Consider the following 21563-nt stretch of genomic DNA (forward strand, 5'->3'; position numbering starts at 1 on the left):
TAGCCCTGCAATAAACACCGTCTTTGTGAGGATTGTTATGCTGAGTTATTGTTAAAACTGCACCAGATAAGCACCGATTCAGCCTGCAAGCCCATACTTTTCCCTGTGGTGTTGTATTGGGTTACTTTTTATCATACTGCGCAGATGGTACGTGTTATTGTGTCCGTGCCCTCAAGAAGCAGGCGGATAAAGGCACTGAAGCTAGGAGTTGAGCACAGAGAGATAACTGCATGTGCTGTGTGTGTGCGAGTGTCGAAGATTATCGTAGAGCAGGACAAAGGACAAAGATCAACATGTACCAAAACATGTGACGTGCATGTAACACTGCCAAGTGTGCACAGCAACTCCGGCAACGCATTGTTGTTCTCGTTTTTTGTTTATCAGCGGAGCACCCGAGGCAAGCTTTTGCCTCAGTGTGTCATGTATGAAGTTGTCAAATGGGATTAAAAAAAAAAATGAGGATAATTTCCAGTATTAAGATCTGCCAGTAATCATCCTAATTAATCTAATCTCAAATGACATGGAATCATTACTCAACGGCCCCCTTCAATTCAGTCAAGCTACACCAAATTTCACACACTCTGATATATCAGTTTGCTTAATGTGCCAATTTTTGTATTTCATCAAGAGCAGTTAATTATTCCCTGAGACAACAGTCAAGATGTCAAAAACAAATCCCTTACTTCGCAATATGAAAGAAAGAAATTCCTGGATCTGCCCCCTGATACAAATCAGCACGGAAATTTAATGAGGTTCTTCGCTGACCCATACCACATCCCTCCACCAAGTTTCATGAGAATCCGCCCAGTTGTTTGTGTAATCTCTCTCACAAACAAACAAACAAATAAACAAACATACAAACATACAAACCAACAAACAAACAAAAAATACAAACAAACAAAAAAACATACAAACAAACCAACCAACAAACAAATGTACAAGGGTGAAACCTAACCTCTTTGGCAGAGGTAAATATGAGTCCAGAAGATATTCAGTTTACGTTAATATAAAAAAAATGGGAAACATGTTTCAGAGGCTGCAATCAGGAAATATTTGGCATTCTTGTTTGAATAGTAGTTTTTTTTATCTCTCTAAAACAACAGAAGTGAGTGACAGTAAATGTTGACCATGAAACGAGCAGACTTACTTGCTGTGGTCAAGAAGGCCGGCGTGTGTGTGAACCTGGATAAATTAGTCGCTGCCTATAATTAGATGCTTGTCTCTTTGAGATTATACGGCACAGGTGCGTTCTTCCCATTTGTTTGCTCCAAGCACCTGTACCGTAATACCTCATAGAGACAAGCATCTAATTTTATGCAACGACTGACTTGACCCACACATCTATGGCTCTACCGCGGTAAGTAACTCCGCTCGTTTCATTGTCAACATCAATTGTCGCTCACTTCCGTTGTAGTTGTGTTTCCGTTGTGTGGCTTTTTCTATTCCTGTTTACGGTGAATGTTCTTGCGCGAGGCTTCACGGCCGCCGTACATCTAAAACATCACAAGCCTTGCCCTTCAAGAGATGCACACCCAATTCTCATTTGTTGATTCATATAATCTATTAACTTATCATCCTGCAGAGCATCATACAACAGAGAACAACAGACGAGGACAGCAAAGGCAGCAGGGAAGACAGAGAACTGGCCGAGCAAGCAGACGACAGGCAGGCTAGCTCCTCCGGGAAATGGTTGGAAACGGGAACATGAGTCCAAATTTCTAGACAGTGACTGGCCTAGTTTCAGGAATACAGTCCATGCTCTCTCTCTCTCACTCTTTTTTTCTTTCTCTACCTCTCTTTCTTTCTTTCTTTCCCTCTCTCTCTCTCTCTCTCTCTCTCTCTCTCTCTCTCTCTCTCTCTTTCTCCCACCACATTGGAGCAGCCAAGCACATCATGCAAAGTTAACATCAAAGTTTGCTCTGAAAGGTCACAGGATCTCTCATAGAAGAGTCGACCTCTGTGCTGCTCAGGGGGGGAGGAAGTGAGCCGAATGTATATTTTATCCTCTCCTCCCTCATCCCCCTGACCCAACCCCCCCTCCCTCAAACATCTCATTATTTTTTGATATCCCCCTCTTTTCCCATCCCTCCCTCTCGCTGTCATCCACCCGCTCTCTCGTTTGTCCCCTGTTTTAAGGACACGGGCTTATCGGAGTGGAAACCCGGCCTGTCGCTTGATATTATGACCATTATAGCACCAGTGGAACAGCACAAGGTGTACAGAGCCAAGAGGGAGAGAAAAAAAATATTCAAACTGAGACCGACTAAATGGCTGCATTAGCTCTCTTTCTCTGTCTTCCTCCCTTCTCTATCCATCCCTGCACCTCCTCCCTCAGGACAAGAACAAATACAGACGCGCTTAGAACAAGAGCGAGGGAGAGAGAGTGGTTTAAAGGAGAGCTGGAATGAGTAGCACGACCGGTAATAGACAGAGAGGGAGTACAGAACATGAGAGCAGGAGAGCAGGAGAAGAGAGTCTTTGGAGCGAACTGTAATCCAATAACAGGTCTTGTGAAAAGACACGCTGACCATAAAAACTCCAGAGAGGTTATGTGGGGACCCAGCCGGATATATAGAGCATGTCCTGTTGGCAGGAACGGAGGATGAAGGGACGGAGAGGGGAAAAGAGGGAGGGTGGAGGACAGGACAACAAGTTTGTTCATTTGTTAATCCCCTGTAGCCCCCCCCCTACTTTGGATCTGTTCATCCCAATCTTTCGCTCCAATAGGAAGTTCACCTCCCCCCAAATACGCCATGATAAGATTTCCCCAGAGAGAGTCAGATGGTACCACTCAACCCCCCTGCCCACAGCCTCCCTTCACCTCGTTTCCTCTCCTTTATCTGTTTTAACCCTCCTCCCTGTCACTGGCTGAGTCCCTCCGCTCCTCTCTTCCTCCGCCGCCATCATATCACTCATCCCACCCGGCACTGGTGTGTGAAGAGCACTGGGGGAGAAACTTGCACCGAGGGGCCTCTTAAGTATTCAAGGTCACTGCTTGGCAAAGCGTGTACGCTGCAGCACATGAAGTGTTTCACAAGGCATGTGATGTTTTGTAATATTTGATGTGCTACACTGCAAATCTGATAGTTTGCTCGCGGTCTGCGGGTGTTTGCACATGTCTGTGTGTGTGTGTGTGAGCTAAGTTTGCAAAACAGGATGATCCGTGGACAGGGTGTGTCTCAGCAACGAAAGTGTGTATACGCTTTGAGATTTTCATCACTTTTTCTGAGGAAGTTGACTCTGAAGTTCTTTTTGAGAAGTTCTATAGTGATTCTTTAGCTGGACGTGAAATGTCCTGACAGCGTGTCACATGCTGTACCTAAATACATTCCGGGTTGCCCTCTGGCTCAGGACCTCCTTTGCCAGTCATACTCCTCAGGTTACATCCTCACTACTACATTGTTGTTTTTAAAATGCATCAACTCTGCTACAGACACGCCTGGGGTCCGGGGTTGATGGGCTGAAACTGAGATGTTTGAAAACGATGACGTAGACACTCAAGGCCGCATCTTTTGGTCTCAACATAGCCTTCGCTGATCATAGTGGTCTTATCACATGACGCCTTCCAGAAGAGAACAACCAACAATAGGCTTAGCTGCAAGTGTAAAAAGCAACATCCATACTGAAGCTTACAAATTTAACAACTGTTGTGCAGTTAAAGTTTGACAATGATCCAACTGCTTACATGCGATTAACCATTGTTCGAGCAATCTGCGACTATTCCCATTCACATGATGTGTGTTTTCAGGCGTCTTAGTATGGGCAAGGATTAAAACTGATACAGAGCCAGAAGACTTGTGTGGACAGAGATCGTTTTGGTTTAAAAAAGCTTTTCAACTTTTGAAACAAAAACATACTTGCAGTCGTATGGATGTGACCTCAGTCTCTCTCCTTGTTTCCTGTCTCCCTTTTTATTGCCTGCTATTAAATGAAGGCAAAAACGCCCAAAACAACAGTCTAAAAGTAAAACGCGGGAACCCCTCCAATCACTTTTCATCCGTCTGCAACACTATAACCAAAGCCAATTGTGTTCAATATGATATTTTAAAAAACAATGACTATCTATCTATCAGTGATGGGAGTAACCGAAGACTCACTCACCCTTACTCCAACACACATCGTGAGCGACAGTGACGTACGGTCTGCGGCCGTCAGCCAAGCTAACATTGATCAGGACCGGCTGCCAGTGCACCACCAAATCAATCATGTCCATTGATCCGACGCCACGGGAAGAATGTGTGTGTATATCGGGGAATGTTTGTTGTTGCAGGCTATAAAGAATATGATATTACTGTAAGGTTAAAATTAGAGGAAAATCGATAGTGATTTACAAGGTTGCGAGGCTCAAGGAGCTCAAGGAAAGGGAAAAAAAGGGAGCCTGTTCTCCACTTACTCAATAAAACAGCATGGGCTACACAAGGCCTTCGGTGAGAAAGATACTTTTTCAGCCCACTTGAGCAGACCAAGGCTGAGCCAAGGTCTCCATACACTATATATGCAACATTCCATTTTGTTACACTTTATAATAACGAAAATGTCTGTGATTAAATCAAAAACATAAACAGCCAAGGTCCTTTTCTCTCTTCAGTTTGTTCATGGTGTATGATCAAAGGACAGGAAAAATATCCAACTTATTTTCCATTCGTAGCTTCTCGAACAGAAAAATGACAAACGCTTAGTAACGTTGGGATGGAACAGAGAGCAGAGTAGATGCGGAGGAAGCAAAGAGTGGGAGAGAGAAAGAGTGGGAGAGACATGGCCCCAAGATCTGTGTGGGTTTATATTTTTTGACTGTGATCCTCAATACTTCGCGCTGATAAAAGGAGGTTGAATGAATAGAAATTGATGTTACAGTGGGTGGGATGAGCGAGAGAGAGAGAGAGAGAGAGAGAGAGAGAGAGAGAGAGAGAGAGAGAGAGAGAGAGAGAGAGAGAGAGAGAGAGAGAAGGAGAGAGAGAGAGAGAGAGAGGGATAGATATAGTGAGTGAGTGTGTGTGAGAGAGAGAGAGAGAGAGAGAGAGAGGGAGAAGAGAGAGAGAGAGAGAGAGAGTAAGAGGGAGAGGGGCTAGCAAATACAAATTATGGCGTGATGGCTCAATGGCACACACTCCTGCTCTTCATATCTATCGAGGGGAGGAGGAGGAGAGGAGACAAAAAGACTCAGCATCACACTGGGACCAAAACATTAAAAATGTAATGGAGGAGTAGACGAAGAAGGGAAAAAAATTGGAACCTGCCTCCATAGTCTCAGAACAATGACCTCCATTTCTTTCTGTTGACCGCAAAACTGCAAGGCACTTATCCTCCAGTGCGCATACACACGCTCACACACACACGCTCACACACACACTAAAAATGGTCAACACAAAGATATCTGTACAAGAGCACACACACACACACGTGCACAAAGGCATCTGCACACACCTCTTCCAGAACATATAAACGCAGGCGTCCTCACACATGTTGATGCACATAGACACAGAACTTTGGCACTTGACACATGAAAGGATGTGGGGAAGGGGTGTGTGCGTGTGTGCGTGTGTATGTGTGTTGTGTGTGGGCAGCGCACGGCAGCTGTTCCAAGTGTGTGTCTTTTTATCATCAGGTGAAGGAGGAAGGGGAGGGGGTCCGTGTAAGATTTATCTGCTGCCGTCGGAAAACTTTGACCCCGGAGTTGTAAATCTGTCAAAGGAGTCTAGCCAGCTCAACAGGAAACACGAAGAGGAAAGGGGGGGGGGGGGGGTTGTGCTGGGTGGGATGGGTTTTCTTTTTTTTTGGGGGGGGGGGGGGGGGCACACCCAAAGGCTCAAGCATTTCAAAAGAGGCACTTTTCAGGGTTGGGAAAGAGTTGGGGTGGAGGGGGGGGGGGGGGGGGGGGGGGCACCCGGCCATGTTTACAATCCTGAAACTGATCCCGCACAGCCGGCAAAGCTCCCTCCAGCTTTACCCCCCACCCCGTCACTCCCCAGGAACACCGCAAAAAGAAAGTTAAACTCCTACATGCGCTGAAACTATGCAGGAAATTACTGTTTTGATATATGAATGCTTCAAATGTCTATTTGTACTTGCAGCATATGTCATTCGAGATGCGGCTTCCAGCGATCATGTCGAGCTGGTTCCACTTCTCTGTGAAACGCTGCTGGGATTTCAGTGGAAAGCCCTGACGTTATTAAGACGGAAATTTGCACAAGTTTCTTTTCGTTTCTCCACTGCCACAGAAAGCGCGTCTGAGGGAAGAGGCCGAACAACTGGAAAATAAAGCCGTGAAAGTGCCAAACAAGCTGTTGTTCATTGATGTAGGAGGATCTCTAGAAGGTTTCCTAGAAGGTCGACTGCTTCTAGGAAAGAGCAAGTGAGAATCAGTTTTCTGCTGCATCTCTTTGATCACCCATTAACTGATTACATGGTAATTTGATTAAAAGTCTGAGTGCAGCTCCAGTAAAGGAAATAATATTTATGCCTCAAGATCAAATCATGTTTTATATTAACCAAAAAGGGGTATTAAATTTAAAATCTAAATTTGTCAAGGAGTGTCAGAGGTGACAAAGTTTCCCATGTTTGTGACAAGGCCGAAGGACACTCTTTGAGTTTTGTACATCGACACATCACCGGCTCCTATTCCATCCACTTTCCAGAAATAACTCCAAAATATCTCGGCTACGAACGCTGCCATCTTGCACATTCTGAGCCAGAGTTAGAAATACTGGCAATACACGCTCTCGACCAATCACAAGCGAGTCTCAGCTGTCAATCATGACGTCATAGCACAAATCACAAATAATGCGATTCTAATTATTGTACGCCATGAGAAGAGATCATACATTTATTTATCCTGTAACTACAAACAGCAGTGTAGCGATAATGTTGCGTCCTCATTTGAGTGCATTTTATTTTGCATCTTGGCTACATCCATAGTTTTGCTTTGAAAACGCATTAAGCCACAAAAACAAGAAGTTTAGAAACGCTGTTGAAACCCTTTCAGTTTGAAGACTCTTGGGCTGAGTTTTGATCTGGACGAACAGAAACGGAGAGACGTTTGGAAACCATGATGAATACTCTCACATCCAATTGCTGATTTTGTCCTTTCAGTCACGACTTAACCTTTGCTGATTGGCCAGGCTCCTATCACATGACCCCCCTTAAGAAGAAAACCACCGGCATAAGCCTCGGCTACCAGTGAAGAACGCAACACGCATAATCAATGACAAGCGCTGTTGACCCTGTTGTCTTTGCTAGCAGCCGTGGCGCAGTTAAATTCTGCATTTTACAATAACACAACTGCTTACATGCAAAGGAGACAAGAGATTGTTTGAGCCATCTGTGTGGCCCTGTGGACATGAACGGTCATGTGATATATAAACTGATTCATTCATGTGGACAGAGATCATTTTTGTTTGAAAATGAAACGATAGTCGTAGCCTGGATGCAGACCCCCCCCCCCCCCCCCCCCCCCCTTTCATATAACCACACTCAGCATGCACAACCACTCACTGAATCCACATCTCCCAAGTTATCAAAAGGCTCACTTGACCCAACATCTCTCCGCTGGGATAAGTGCGACCACTCCGTCCTTCCCTTGTCCCGCTCTGTGTGCCAGCAAGGCAGGGCAATTGGACACACTTTCCGGGGTCTAAAAGCATCTATTACTGAACCCTGGGAAACCCCAACACCTTGGCACAGGGTGGCACGCTGTCACAGGCTGACCTGGGAACAGCTCAATTAGCCACATGGCCCCCTCTCCCTAAAAAAACACAGAGGTTTCCAGCCTGTGGGCAGAGGTGCAGTGGATCAACAACTCCCAGCTGCAGAAACAGGCCTAATGTAACACCTTCCTTGCTGATAGATTTTTTTAAAGCCTGGTTGCTTTTATTTCCTAATCATGGACAAACCGTCTCCATGACAGGAGTGCTGGTAGAGGGAATGAGATCATGCAGGAACTATTGTTCAGCCCGCACCTTTGCTTTTACTGAAATCACAGGAGAGCACGATGAGAGACAGCGAGGAGGATGAGTTCATTCACAAGTTACACGCTGTGTTCTCATGATGCAGGGTGAATGTGTAGGCACGTCTTCTGGCTGCTTCTGAACAAAGCTGAGAAGTCGCAGACTGTGCGCTAAGAGACGGTGCATGAGAGGGTGCGGGCAGGGGGGTGGGGGGGGGGGTGGTGGTGATGAGAGACTTCTTACACTCGATGGACGCAAAAATTATGATATTATTCTCCTGGCAAAAAAAGCGTATAAAAGTAGAAGATGCCGACGAAGACATCAAGAGAGTTTGTGGTGATGGGAGCCGACACCAGTGTCGAGGTGCTGTACACATTATCATATGATCTCTGCAGCAGTAAATACGTCACTTCCTGTCTCTGCCGGCTGTCCCCAGCTGCTTCACCTCTCACCTGAATAATGCAGCGGATTTGATGCTGTTGTGAACACGTCTGTGCAGAGAACCTCCCGCTGCGTTGTGCATGTCTGAAAGGCAATCTGCGGGTAAAGTCTGTAGCTAATTCCCCGTATTTCTGCTAAAGACAGAGGCCAAACAAGGGCAAGGCAGTCTTTGCCCCAGACGTACACACACTGACACACACAGGCACACAAACACAGGTACACACACACACACACACACACAGAGACCCACTCAGACATAGACACACACACAGACACACACACAGACCCACTCAGACATAGACACAGCCACAGACACAGACACACACACACACACACACACACACACACAGACACACTCAGACGTAGACACACACACACACACACACACACAGACACACTCAGACATAGACACACACACACTTCTCACATTTCTGTGGGTGAAGGATTTTTTCATGCTTTCGTTGAGTGAAAGAGAGAAAGAGAGGTGTGAAGCCTCAGTCACGCAATGCCGCTGTGTTCGGGTCTGTGTGTGTCTGTGTGTGTGTGTGTGTGTGTGTTTTGGGGTCCATGGTAGCAACAGTATGCCAAATTAGGTATGTGTGCTGTGGTTAGCTATAGTGAGTGCACAAACGTAAAGAACTAACGTTGAGAGACCTGCACACAGGAAGTGCGGGTTACTGACACCGCCCTTCAACGCTAAAGAAATATTTTCCCCTCTCAAATTTTTTTTTTTTTTATATCTCACAAAACCCTGCAATGTTTTTTCGCATATCTGGTAACGTCATTGCTTCACATGAAGGACAGCCTTTACAAACTGTCTCATGGGGAACTTGGTGGCCGAAATTTTTGTCTGATTCCACATGCAGGCACACGTGTTCATGTGTTGGCATGGGGGGGAGGTACAGGGAGCATGGGAGGCCACGTTTGGGGAACTTGTTGTGGTAACCGATACATGTGTGGTTTCATAAAAGGGGAAGTGAAAGCTGGGGTCTGCAGCTGTTCATGTCTAGAAGGCCTCATGTCTGTGAACAATACAAGAGAGGAAGTCAAGAGCAGAAATTGCCCTTGTGCCACACAGTTATTGGTGCGTTAGAATCAGTCGTGCATGGGAGTCTAACTTTGTGTGTTATCGGCGTCTAGGCCAGAAAGAGGCCGCAGACTAACACAGCCCTTTTTTCTCTTCCTTGGTTACTGCTGGTAACATAAATACCCAGAGCAAAAGGTGAAAAAAAAGGGTGAGTTTTCATGCATGTGACTCATTGTGGTTTTGTATGCTGACAAAGTTATCTGCCGCGACTAGAAAAGGTCAAAGTGACACCACATAGAAACTGGCACTATGAAACTCTAACCCAGGCAAGTTCCTCCATCAGACTGTGTGTCATTCATACCCACAAAGGTCTTGGATTTTTATAAGGTCATGATGACTAGGAGGTATAGTGTAACATCGGGATTTACACTGAATCACGTTTTTCACACTAAATTGATGAATGGAACTGTTTTATGAAACACTTAGTTCCTAGAACAACCAACTGTGGCACAATGAGTAAAATATTTTAATAAATAACGGAAAACATTGAATAACAAAAGCAGTGAGTCAAGAGAAACTGCCCATCAGCACCTTTAACACTCAAAAAAATATATATTTGTATTTAAGATTTTAATTAGAGATATTTAAAAGAGCTAATGAGTGGATTTTGTTGCCTTTAGACAAAGCCAGGTATTGTCTGCTTTTGTTTTCAGTTCAAGCCAAGCTAACTGGCTATGGCACCGGAAACATGTAGCTCTTTACCAAACTTTTACTTGAAATGCTATTTTGCCATCAGTATTGTGACAGGGGCCATAGCATGTATATAAAGATTGACGATGTGCCGGTACTTCCTACCACTATCCAGAAATGAAGCCAAAATATCCCACATAAGAATGCTGGCCTCTTGCTCATTTGGAGTCTGTGCAGTAGCAACTAAGGGATACAGCGCGACCAATAGCGAGTCAGTCTCAGCTGTCAATCATTATTTTTAACTAATCAATACTAACTATCTAGAAACGGCTGAAAAATTTTGATGTATACTTTGACATTCTAGTTTGGTCCGTGACCCATCCACTAACACGGAGGACATGGGGTTCATGACCTACACTGCCATCAGCCACCAGGTGGTGCTATATTGGCTTCGTTTTTGGGGAGCAGTCATGTTATCATTGGCTCGTAAATGCTAATAGTACCGCTAGTTAATCTTTGTCAACAACAAATGAAGCTCGGATAACAGAGGACATCAAGTTTTTATAAATTTAACTGCAGGGATAGAATTTGCGATTTTAATAAAAAGAGAAGGACCTGGCGAACTTGAGAAATCTCCACTGGACGAATGAATGAAGTGAACTCTGCTCTCCTTAAACTGCTGTTGAGGTGCTCTTGAGCAAGACACGTTATGGAATCTGTGATAAAAAATAATCCACCAACGTGCTGACTAGTAAAGTCTCCACAGGAAGAGTCCAACTACAGACTGTAGTTGCACTGTGGCCTCTCCCAGGTGTTGAGGTGCGTGATTGTCGAGCAAGTAAAGAAAAATGTCTGCTCGCTTGCTTACATTTAAAAAATCAGCAGAGCAGTTGAGAGAAGTGGAGGTGAAGGTTGTTTTTGGCCCGAGCCCAAATACCACCACACTTCTCCTCCCCATGTTCCCCCTTACCCATCTCACAGACTCCAACTCTAAGCCCTGAGCTCTAGTATGAAATCAACATTGGGCCTGCAGGAAATGAGAGATCTCCACAGGAGATAGAGGAGGGAGGGAAGGAGGGGAAGGAGACAAAAGAAAAACAGGGGAAAGAACCATCGATTTAACTTTTGGCATCCGAATGTCCACCATCCATGTTACGGTCCCGCTCCCCATTTCCTTTATCTCCTCCTTTCCTTGTCTCTCCGTCTCTGTCTCTGTGAACATCTGCTTGCTGTGTGTGTTCAAGCATGCAGCTGCGCCTGCGTCTATATAATGAGCTCGAAGGGCTCGCCTTATGAAAGGCTCCGGGCTTGTTGTTCTTTCCTGGCACAGTAATGCGCCGGCTAAGCCAAGAAAGTGGACAAGCGGCGAGCTATTTCAGCGGGGCCTTGTTTTTGTTGTTTCACGCTCAAAGACAACATGACCCAGCGTGACCCCTCCCAGCTACTCACGGCTGGGACGCAGCGGAGCGTTCAAGGTGTGGGAGGCGGATCGCGGCACGACCGTCCGCGCTGTGGCCCAAAACATTCCACTCGGAAACCTCCTGATTCGACGAGAGAGGCCTCTTTAAGAAACGCTGCGTCGAATGCACTGCCAGGTATTTGGACTTGCAGCGCGTATACACACACAAGTGCGCATACAAAAGTGTGTCTGTGAAGCAGATGAGCAAGACTGACACACACATACATACATACACACACACACGCACAAACACACACACACTCATGCACACAGAGGGGTGGGGTAGCAATGAGGGGCTCGGTTAATGGCTTTTAAATTTCCACTGAGTGAGTGACTTACAACTGTGGAGGAGCACAGCTGTTACTGGTTTGGGGAACAAAGAGGGGGTAACGGCAGCGATCTGAGAGTCTGGACTGGGCTGCTCTTATTTAATGGGCTCAAATCTCCCAGGAATGATACAGATGTGTGTGTGTGTGTGTGTGTGCGTGCGTGTGTTTGTGTGTCTCCACGCTTGCCTGCCTGTAAGCATCCGTGGTCATTCCTTCATATAGGCTTACTTACTGTGCTGTGAGAAGTCCCCTTTTGTGCATTTGCTGTACTGGTGCATGCGTGCACTTGTGCGTGGGAGGCAACAGGATCCGTCTGCGTCTCCGGCCGTAGATTACGGCCACAGAGCGAGCGAGAGCAGAGTTACGGCTCTGCAGGGCTGAGCGATGGCGAAGGTCAATTCATTTGGGAATAAACTAGAATTGGAGAAGAGGGGAGCGAGAGAGAGGGAGGGAGAGGAGGAGAGGAGGAGAGGATGCGTGAGATTTAATGCGGATGGAGAGCGAGAGGAAGAGAGACCGGCGAGGGAAAGGGATAGAAAAGGAGAGAGGAGATTAAGGCCAGAGCTCATCTAAGCGTGTCAATAAAAGTTGAAATATCTAACGTCAGCCAGGTGGACAAAATCCAAGTCGCTCTGATCAAAGTCTTTCCGTCGCAGGCAGACAACGACGCAGCACGTTTGAACACGGACTCGCTTGAATACTCTGTGTTTCTTGATGTCAAACTTTTATAGTGGAGTTCCATCCCTTGAAATACTGCTTCCTGACCCCCCCTCCCCCGCCCCCATATATCCACACAGACACACAGACACACAGACACACACACACACACACACTCCTCTCCGAATTGTGCTTTGTTTCCTGCCGCTGGTGAACGGAGCCCTTTTCCTCGGAGGCCCCCTTCAATGCACTGCAGCCTTGTAAAACATAGCAGGTCAGCGTCACATGACTGGGGTCTAGGACACCGAAGGCTCGGGGGGGTTTTGGTGTCAAAGTACACATGGGTGGGGCAGCGTGTGGAGGGAGAGGGGAACTGGCAGCGGGGAAACAATAATCCAGTGAGAGGCAGAAATATGAAGGGGAAGGAAAGAAAAGAGAAGAGATCGGGAAAGAGAGATCGGGAAATTAAAGGAGGGAGGAATGTAGCTTAGCAGTGATTCTCCTCACAAGCTGAAACCGCTAAAAGAATATTAATGCCGTCCAACCCTCCCTCCCTCCCCTAACGCCACCTTCCTCCTCTCTCATCTATCACCTCCTACCAAAAAAAAAACTAAAAGCACCCACAGGTCTCAGGTCTGAGATGCTCAGGCTACATCCACACTACAACGTTTTCCTTTTAAAGATGCATCAACTCAGACACAGACACGCCTGACGTCCACACCGCTGCAGAGTTTCAGAGACGCTAAGATGGAGGATGTTAAAAACGCTGCTGGCTGCATTTTAGTTTGAAAACTCCAGGGGTGCATTTTACAGGTAGAAATTGAGATATTTGGAAATAATGGCGATGACGTGGGTCTTATCGGTCAAGACGTAGCCTTTACTGATTCTTCAGGCTCCTATTACATCAAAAAGCAACCAGAATCAGCCTCCGCCACCAGTGTAGAAGATAGAGAGAGAGAGATATAGAGAGAGAGATAGATAGATAGATAGACAGATAGATAGATAGATAGATAGATAGATAGATAGATAGATAGATAGATAGATAGATAGATAGATAGATAGATAGATAGATAGATAAATAGATTGATAGATATTTTGTTGATTCTGAGGGAAATTTAGGACTAGAAAGTTAATTACAACCCGGTTTTCTTGGCTAACAGCTGTTGTGCTCTTAAATTCTGCATTTTACAATGACACAACTGCTTTCCTGTGTAGGAGAGGTGCTCCTATTCAAGCGATCTGAGACAATTCCCTCGTCCAGGGCCACAGACGGGCCCACTGTACGTTAGTGGTCCCATGATACGTGGTTTACGGAGCCAAAACGCTCGTGTGGACAGTTTTTGCCTGAAAACGTAGTTGTCGCCACAGCTTGATGTGGACATGACTGAGCCTCCCCCACCGCCTCCCCCCTTTCCTCTCCCTCCTCCCTCCATGTTTGAATGAGTGATTGGAGCTGACATACATATGGAGCACACTCATCCTGGAAGCGCTCAGAAAAGAGGGAGAGAGGAGGGGTAACATGCACACGCATCAATGTACATGCATTCTACACACTTTCCACACACACACACACACTCACACACAGTGAATTTGCTCTTTCACAAAGTCAGGAATCCCTTCGGAGGTGTCATACGAATAATTCTCCTTCTGTTTCTGTCACTTCTTTTACTTCCTTTAATTTCAGCCTCTTGTCTCATCTTGTATGTCTTTGACTCGGCCCCCTCCCCTCCCTCCCTCTCTTGGTGTCGCACTCAGCATTCAGAGTTTGTGTGTCCCCCCCCCCCGAGGTCTCCAGCTTTATAGAAAGCCTGTCACACTAATAGATTTCACCTCCACTCATTTTCCTTCTCGCTGTCATCCCCCCTCCTCACCCTCTTTCTCATCTGCTGCCCATTACAGACACAAGTGTCTGCTCACCACAAGCTACTGTATCCGAATGCACTGATGGAATTAAATAGCTGGAGTGAAGTAACAAACACGTCCTCCAAACTTTCTCCCTCAAGCTGGAGCTCCTGGTACAGAACAAGGTGCAGGTCCGGTACATGTCACCTCTCATCTGTTACTAGTGGACATGCAAGGACGTTTTTAAAAGCTGCTGAAAGCTGCTGAAACTGCAACCGCACATTAACATTACTACAGGAGCCTACATGCATGTTGTCAGTTCTGTTGGGCCATTAGAGAACACATTCAATTCTATTTCTTTAGGCCAAATCACAACATACATTATCTCAAAGCACTTTGCATAGTAAGATTTAAATGTATGGTTAAAAAACTATGGATATCTGAAAATCAACTGTGCATGACTTTATTTTGTATACTCTCATTTTCTCTTGTGTTGGATCAAGAACCTTGTGTTTTACCAGATCGTTTTCTTCTGGAGTTCATTTATGCCACTGCTCGATTGATCCTATTTTATTTGGCTGTATTATTTTATTGTTTCTGGTTTTACCGGCTTTTTATATGTGTTACTTCTTTCTACCACTCTTTGCTTCTTTGCGTCGATAGGCTTTTACTTGTATTTATTTATTTATTTCGAAATTCAAGATTCAGAGCTTAATCATCCAATGATGCAGCAATAAATTGAAATCTTTTATATCTTTTGCTTGTCTATGGCCCAGACAAAACGCAATACACTGCATTTGACCACACAATAGATTACCTTGAACAAAACTTCAGATAAATACAAAATACTGTATATTTATATTTCTGTATACTCTATAAATTCAAAATTAATTAAAAGTTGATCATATTTATGTTTGTAAAGCACAAATTTACAAGGTGCTATATAAATGAGGTTATTATTATTCATTAGATTTATTAAGGCCTTGAGCTACTCTCTTACATACTCACAGTGAATGCTAACAAGCCCATGTTGTCAATAAACCACCATAGTTCCTGTTTGGTGCCTAAAAGCAATCGAGCAAATTTCAATTTAATCCAAGGTCGTCCAACAAGGTGAGGAGCCTTCCAGGACTTATCAGTTTATAATAAAAAATACACCGGTGTCAGAATTGTTGTGCTACTTGTGTCAGTTTTGTTTAAAACTTTGAATTTGTGTTGTTGACGAAGTATTAATGCTCTGTTGTTTATGTGCAGGGCGGCACAGTGGTGCAGCGGGTCTTCTGCCAGGGGCCTGACCGTTTGGGGTTTGCACTTGTCCTCGTGTCTGCGTGGGGTTTCCTCCTGCTTCCTCTCAACATGCAGATCGGGATTATTGGACACTCTAACTTAAACATAGGTGTGAATGTGAGTGTGAATGGTTGTTTGTGTCCTGCAGAATGCTGGTGAAGGTGTGTCCAAGCCTCCCATGCCACCCTTACAGAATAAGCATAGATAATGGGAGGATGGATGCTTTGGTGGAGTTTACATCTCTCAATCTACGGTATATCTTCTTGTTCACACACTGCCTGAGTCTGTGTCTGTACTCCACAGCCTTACCTTGGGCATTTCTCTGGAATCCACCTACAACAACCTCACCTATCCCCTCCTCCTCCTCCTCCTCCTCCTCCTCCTCCTCCTCCTCCTCCTCCTCGCCCCGTCTTGCTCATCCCACATGTCACATCACATTTCCCAGGCAGCCCCGGGAAAAGGGCAAGAGGCCCGTACGAATTGATGTGGGTCTCTTACGGGAGCACGGCCAGGACAAGGACGGGGCGCACACAGGCACATACATAAAAGGCTGACGACGAGGGTGCAGTGACCCTGTGCGTATTGTCGGCGTCCTTCACCTGTCACAGGCCGTGCACTCCCTGAACTTAGCATCTGCACACAAAACGCTACTTGTTTATGCATGAACCTGTAACATTCAGACGAACACGCACACACAGAAAGATGTCTTTGTTTCTGTCACACTCACTCCGAGAGACCTATGGCAACAATGCAGCATTACACCACATCATGCTCCAGTAGTTTTCAAAGGGGAGCTCTCCCTCCCTCTCTCCCTCTCTCTCTCTCTCTCTCTGTCTCTCGGTCTCTCTCGCTCTCTCTCCTCGTGGCCTGATCGCCCGAGTGACAAGCTGGGCAATGTCGACACCTATTGGTGCACACGAGACACTGTGCTGCAATGGGAGTCTGTGGCAGAGAAATATATGAGATGAATAACCAGCGATATTGAGTGCATTCATCATCCGCTGACAGTAAATTCACACGAGAAAATTGACATTAGCTCATAAACATCTATCACTGTGCGTCCGGCAGCACACGTTCGAGGGTGGATTGTGCGACGGAGGAATCAGATGCATCGGAGTCGACTGAGGACTGCTACCTCATGATGTCGACTGTGTTTTTGCATTTGCATTCCACCGTTTTCTCCCTCTCTCCGTACCTACGCTCCATCATCTACTTCCCCATGACGCTGCTTCTCCCCTGCAGCCTGCACGCAGACTTTCATATGTCCAGTTAAGCAATTCTCTCCTCTAATTGGTTAATGGAGGGCAGAGGGGTTTGGTGTAAAGGGAAATCCCAGGAGCCTTTGAGGCCTGCTTCATGCCCACTGGACTGGAAAGCAGCCAAAATGTACTCTCCACCAGCCCCCCCCCACCCCTTACCAACCTGCCCCTTCATCAACGCCTCTACTGGACTGGAGAAGATCCAAGATGTATGCCTCCAGGGCTGTGCTGCTGTGAAACTTACACTAATGTAGATGAAACCTGGAAGAGACGTGCTTGGCATCGCCACATCTCCTTTTCTAGACATTTGAAGTAGAAAATTCAAGTAGAATGATGCTATGAACCAAAACTGCCGCCTTTAAACTTCTTTAAAAACCTTCACGTGAATTAATGATGGGTGACTGGGACAAGAAAATCATATCAAATCAATAATGCATCAAAGCCGGATCTGTCTTTGTGACTCAAACGTCAGCTTGCGGAGCAAAAAACTCGAGGCAGGAATCTGCAGCATCATGTCGAAGCCGGCCCTCCTGCTCATGAAGCGCTTTCAAATGCTTTGTGGAAAAACGGAGCGATTTTTTAGAGACGGTGTCTTGAAGCGCAGTGATCCACGAGGCCCGTGCATTCAGCTGTCTCCCAGAGGAGAGAGAAAAACACAGAACGGAGGGAGGGCGAGGAGAGATGGAGGAGGACGAGGAGGGGGAGAAAGAACACGTAAGCCCACAGAGGGGAGGAGAGGTGAGAGGGAGAGTGATGCAGAAAGAAAATAAAAAAAACAGGGTGTTCAGTCTTAATATAGATTCTGCTGTGTAAAAGGTCAAAGTGGCAGAGGGAGGGAGGGAGGCTGTCGCTTTAACTGTGGCTTTAATCCCCTGTCCTCCTCTCTCAGGCTGCCATCTTTGCTGTCAACATGGTGGAGGAAGTGCTCAGGTGTTTACTTAACCTGGCGTGGTGCAAACTGACCTTTTTCAAATGTTCACTGGAGAAAAAATAAGACAAGGATGAAAAACACACTCAGGCTGAAACTCCACGGGCCTGGCTGGGTTTGTGTGTGCATGAAAAAAAAAAGCTTAATTCAATGTACACATGCTGCAATGCCCCCACAGATATTGTTGAAGTCAATTTGACCTGCACACACACTGAGACACATATACACTTCAGCTGTTTTCTCCTCCGGCTGGACACTCTGAGTCACGCTTATATTAAGATTTACTTTCAAACTTAATTTATCCATATCTCATATTCTCATATTTTTAAACATCACTCTCTTCCAATAACATCTCCCTGAGTGTGTGTACTCATTTTTGTTATCTCTTAGGACCATTTCCAGTTTAAACAGCAACCTTAAAGGACTAATAGATCTAAATAGGAAGCAGAGCCCGACCTAATAAGGGAAAACTTAATTTGGGAGGTCCTATTTAAGTCAATTCAAAGTCATGTGTGTTTTTGTGTGTGTGTGTGTTTGTGTTCGATGTGTGTGTGTGTGTGTGTGTGTGCGTGTGTGTGTGTGTGTGTGTATGGTCCAGGTATAACTCATGTTATGGGGACCTAAATCTATTTAGGCAGTTCCATTGTCCAAATTTAAAATTTTAAAAATGTTTTGATGGTTAGGCAAGTGGTAACTATGGTTAAGGTTAGAGTAGGTCTCCAGGAAATAGATGATAGTCCATGGGATGTCCTCTAAAGCCAAGGAGTCACGACTGTGTGTGTGTGTGTGTGTGTGTGTGTGTGTGTGTGTGTGTATGTATCTGAGTGGGTGAATAGTGAAGGATTTAAAGGAGTTATATCTGTTTTTTTTGTAAAGTGTCTTCAGCAGCTCGCTCCTCAATTGACAAGAGAAGCTTAAATGTCCTTGAGCAAGGCACTGAAAACTCCAACCGCCAAAGTGGAGCTGCTCAGTGGCTCAGAGACTGGGCCTTTATCCAGCGGCACCGGGGCGTGTAAATGTGTAATGGTATAAATATGAAGCCAGGTGCTGAGTGACGAGGTCAACTTTCACCGGAGCCCGGCGGTGAAGGTTTAAAGGAAGGTGTCTCCTTGTCCTGTGACACCGGGACGTTGAGATGAGAAGATGGGGCGGCATTTGAGATTCCCTCCTTGTCCTGTCACCATGAACTCACCAGCTGCAAAGGAGCAGAGGTCACGGTTCAAGCTGCGCCAGTCGCAAATGTCATCTGACTCGTCTCCTGCTGTGACTGTCACCTTGGCTCATCGTTTGGGAGGCAAACAAACCAGCAGGAGGATACTGGAAGAAAGACTGAGCAAGCAGAGGGACTCGTCTCAAGGGGCTGGGCGGATGAGCATATGAAAATGTAGCGTTACATAATGGGACATTGCATAATATGTCACTCACTGATGCACACTAGGACCCCACGTAAGCAGGGCATACAAGGGGAGGGATGGGGGGGGGGGGTTCTGGGTGAGGTGATATGAAGGGGGGGAGGGGGACGGCGGAGGGCTTATGGTTCTGTCTCCGAGCAGAAGACGTGGAGTGACGGAAGTAGACAGCCAATGGGGAGGGGGCGCGGTGGTGCGGGCGGGGTGGGGTGATGGGGATGTGGGCGAGGGGGCGGGGGGAGGGGTTGATGGTGAGTGTGTCGGGTAGGAGAGCTGGTGTGTGTGACGGTGGGTGGGCGAGCGCGCGGTCGGTACTGGTATTTCTGCCCTGTCACATCGTGTTAGTGTGCAGCCGAGCACGACTGCTGAGCACACCACTCTGGACAGCTCTGCACACACGGGTCGAAGCACACACACACACACACACACACACACATTTCACAAGGACACACACAGGGCCTTCACTTGAGTGCACACACACACACACACACACACACAATTTCTAATCTCCCACGAGGACCACAAGGACGTCCAATACAAGTGAGCACCGATGGAGGTTTGACAGAAACCAGTGGAGAGTGCTCAACCTCCCAACTTTACACCCATCCAACCCTCCATCCATCCGTCATGCATCCATCCATCCCATCCATCTCTCCCATCAGCCATTTGCGGATAAAATCATCACAGAGGAAAAAGTAATTTCCTTTTCCGTTTCTCAGAAGAATGTGCACTAAATGGAAATCACGATTGGAGACGGATGAAATCAGAGCCAGATGAAGTCCGTCTGTCCCGGCACACTGTGCATTTCATGTCGGGAGAATATTGCAACCCGATGTTCTGGGCCCTGCCGCTTCAGCGACCCGGGCGATGCCTTGTTATGGAAAGAAGCTCTCCGAACCCAGATGTGCTGACTTCACAGAGCCACAAATGAACCAAAACAATTTACTTTACCGCCATCTAACACATCTCACCACACACACACACTGGGAAGCGAAGACGCATCCTCCTCGTCAGAGAGAGTCAGCGTGTCGGCAGGGAGCAGAGCAGTCATCCTCACTGTATGTAACATGGCTCTGTGGCCGAGAGCCCAAAGGCTTTTCTATTACACAATATTTTCCTTGAGAAAATGAGAGAAAGAGGGGTGGAGGAGTGGAGGGTTCAGATGACGGAGTACCATTCACTTTGCAGCCCCACCCTCCCCAGGCAGGGTTGGACAGGAAGAAGGGAAGAAAGCAGATGGCGGAATGGAGGAAGAGAGGAAGAGAGGGAAGAGTGGAGGCAGCAGGGGTATTTCACTGCAAAGGCTGCTTTCACACTGCAGCGCGCCCGGTGGCACGGGCGGGGCTGGGGGGGGGGGGGGGGGGGACTGTGGTTGTACAGATGGATGGCTAACGGGGGGAAAATGAGATGGAGTGGCGAGGTGTGATGTGCGGTGACCCCTGGCTCCTCGGCGACGCCATAAACTTGCCCCGGCGCGCTTCAGCGGCTTCAAGGGAGGAGGACAGAGATGTGAGCCGCTGTGCCGTCCTGGGCGACTCGCAACCGCCTCAGTGGCGAGCGGGGTGTCGGGGGTCAGGGGTCACAGAAACACATATGTCGTCGTCAGCGCCACAGATGGTCATAACGGACGATCCCCTGCAGCGGGTACACCTCCGCTCACACACAGCATCCATACATGTGTTGACACTGTATGATATATGTCAGGTCCCAGCTTTGGCATAGACGGAGATATCTACACCGCTTATTTATGAATTGACATTAAATTTAGTTTCGACATTTATGGACCCCGGAGGATCCTCCAGACTTTTGTGATACACTGATGTTTTTCCTCTGTTGCACAAATATTTCCCACAGGATGGAACCCACTGACTCCAGTCCTCCTTTTGATTCGTCGTAAAGGCTTTGTCAGATCTGCAAAGATATTCATGGTCGTTACACAGCTATAACTTATTCAAAACGTCCACTAACCCTCTATATGAACATTACCACTGCGAGTTGGGTCTCTACCCTCTCCTCGCCTTCAAGAGCTCCGGCTTTGGGCTCGGGACCACCATGGTCCTCCACCCCACTGATGCCCACTTGAGGGGATTCTAAAAGCCCTCTGCAGCGAAGGCGCCTTGCGATTCTGCGTCGCTCTTCATTTTACATATGGCCCGATGACGTGACTGACAGTGACACTGACATCCAGCCTGCGCCTCCCTCGCCCTGTGAGTAGCCTGCCCAGTTTTTTTTTCTAAATGCACTTCTGACCCAAGCGTGATGTAAGAACTAGGTGTAAATTGGGGTCTAAAC

The sequence above is a fragment of the Platichthys flesus genome, chromosome 20 (assembly GCF_949316205.1).
Source record: "Platichthys flesus chromosome 20, fPlaFle2.1, whole genome shotgun sequence".
Lineage (NCBI taxonomy): Eukaryota > Metazoa > Chordata > Actinopteri > Pleuronectiformes > Pleuronectidae > Platichthys > Platichthys flesus.